The 2,500-nt window shown below is 57.9% G+C and overlaps 1 pseudogene; it reads left to right on the top strand.

The window, feature by feature from the left end:
- The window catches only part of LOC123424165, a 2,356-nt pseudogene extending 399 nt beyond the window's left edge, over nucleotides 1-1,957 (top strand).
- Nucleotides 1,958-2,500: the final 543 nt, after the last annotated feature.

Here is a 2,500-nt window from a genome sequence, read left to right as displayed (position 1 = left end):
GATGGGGGCCGGCGATGCGCCCCGGCCGTATGCGGAACGGCTCTTGCTGGTCCGCCGCTCGGCTCGGGGTGTGGACTGTTGTCGGCCGCGTCGGCGGCCAAAGCCCGGGGGCCCTAGGTGCCTCCGGTTGCCATCGTCGAGACGGCCGGTACCCGCGCGCCGAAAGGCGTGTCCCTCGGGGCACTGCACTGCAATGGCCTGCGGGCTCCCCATCCGACCCGTCTTGAAACACGGACCAAGGAGTCTGACATGCGTGCGAGTCCACGGGTTTTGAAACCTGGGATGCGCAAGGAAGCTGACGAGCGGGAGTCCCTCACGGGCCGCACCGTTGGACGACCCTGATCTTCTGTGAAGGGTTCGAGTTGGAGCACGCCTGTCGGGACCCGAAAGATGGTGAACTATGCCTGAGCGGGGCGAAGCCAGAGGAAACTCTGGTGGAGGCTCGAAGCGATACTGACGTGCAAATTGTTCGTCTGACTTGGGTATAGGGGCGAAAGACTAATCGAACCATCTAGTAGTTGGTTCCCTCCGAAGTTTCCCTCAGGATAGCTGGAGCCCATTACGAGTTCTATCAGGTAAAGCCAATGATTAGAGGCATTGGGGACGCAACGTCCTCGACCTATTCTCAAACTTTAAATAGGTAGGATGGATCGGCTGCTTCCGTGAGCCGTGCCACGGAATCGGGTGCTCCAAGTGGGCCATTTTTGGTAAGCAGAACTGGCGATGCGGGATGAACCGGAAGCCGGGTTACGGTGCCCAACTGCGCGCTAACCTAGAACCCACAAAGGGTGTTGGTCGATTAAGACAGCAGGACGGTGGTCATGGAAGTCGAAATCCGCTAAGGAGTGTGTAACAACTCACCTGCCGAATCAACTAGCCCCGAAAATGGATGGCGCTGAAGCGCGCGACCCACACCCGGCCATCTAGGGAGCGCCATGCCCCGATGAGTAGGAGGATGCGGCGGCCGCTGCAAAACCCGGGGCGCGAGCCCGGGCGGAGCGGCCGTCGGTGCAGATTTTGGTGGTAGTAGCAAATATTCAAATGAGAACTTTGAAGGCCGAAGAGGAGAAAGGTTCCATGTGAACGATACTTGCACATGGGTAAGCCGATCCTAAGGGCCAGGGTAACCCCGGCAGATAGCGCGATCACGCGCATCCCCCGGAAGGGAATCGGGTAAAGATTTCCCGAGCCGGGATGTGGCGGTTGACGGCGACATTAGGAAGTCCGGAGACGCCGGCGGGGGCCTCGGGAAGAGTTATCTTTTCTGCTTAACGGCCTACCAACCCTGGAAACGGTTCAGCCGGAGGTAGGGTCCAGTGGCCGGAAGAGCACCGCATGCCGCGCGGTGTCCGGTGCGCCCCCGACGGCCCAAGAAAATCTGGAGGACCGAGTACCGTTCACGCCCGGTCGTACTCATAACCGCATCAGGTCTCCAAGGTGAACAACCTCTGGCCAATGGAACAATGTAGGCAAGGGAAGTCGGCAAAACGGATCCGTAACTTCGGGAAATGGATTGGCTCTGAGGACTGGGCTCGGGGGTCCCGGCCCCGAACCCATCGGCTGTTGGCGGTTTGCTCGAGCTGCTCACGCGGCGAGAGCGGGTCGCCGCGTGCCGGCCGGGGGACGGACCGGGAAGCGCCCCTTCGGGAGCTTTCCCCGAGCATGAAACAGTCGACTAAGAACTGGTACGGACAAGGGAAATCCGACTGTTTAATTAAAAAAAGCATTGTGATGGTCCTCGCGGTTGCTGACGCAATGTGATTTCTGCCCAGTGCTCTGAATCTCAAAGTGAAGAAATTCAACCAAGCGTGGGTAAACGGCGGGAGTAACTATGACTCTCTTAAAGTAGCCAAATGCCCCGTCATCTAATTAGTGACGCGCATGAATGGATTAACGAGATTCCCACTGTCCCTGTCTATTATCCAGCGAAACCACAGCCAAGGGAACGGGCTTGGCGGAATCAGCGGGGAAAGAAGACCGTGTTGAGCTTGACTCTAGTCCGACTTTGTGAACGTGATGAAACGGGGAAAAACGGGTACGGCGACCGTGTTGCAAAAAACTGGGCGCGCACCATGGAAAACAGGGGAAAACCATGTGCGTGGAATGGGCGGATGCACGTACGGGCACACGGGCCAAAAAATGTGAACATGAGGAAACGTGAAAGAACGGGGTACGACGGCCGTGTTGCAAAAAACTGGGCGCGCGCCATGGAAAACGGGTGAAAACCATGTGCGTGGCATGGACGGATGAACGTATGGGCACACGGGCCAAAAAACGGGAACTTCAGGAAACGGGGAAACACGGGGTATGACGGCCGTGTTACAAAAACTGGGCGCGCACCATGGAAAACGGGTGAAAACCTTGTGCGTGGCATGGAAGGATGCACGTACGGGCACACGGGCCAAAAAACGTGAACGTGAGGAAACGGGAAAAACGGGTACGGGGCCGTATTGCAATAAACTGGGCGCGCACCATGGAAAACTGGGGCAAACCATGTGCG

Source organism: Hordeum vulgare, chromosome 1H (assembly GCF_904849725.1).
Source record: "Hordeum vulgare subsp. vulgare chromosome 1H, MorexV3_pseudomolecules_assembly, whole genome shotgun sequence".
NCBI lineage: Eukaryota > Viridiplantae > Streptophyta > Magnoliopsida > Poales > Poaceae > Hordeum > Hordeum vulgare.
Note: the sequence above shows the minus strand (reverse complement) of the source record. Positions and strands in the feature narration are given on the sequence as shown.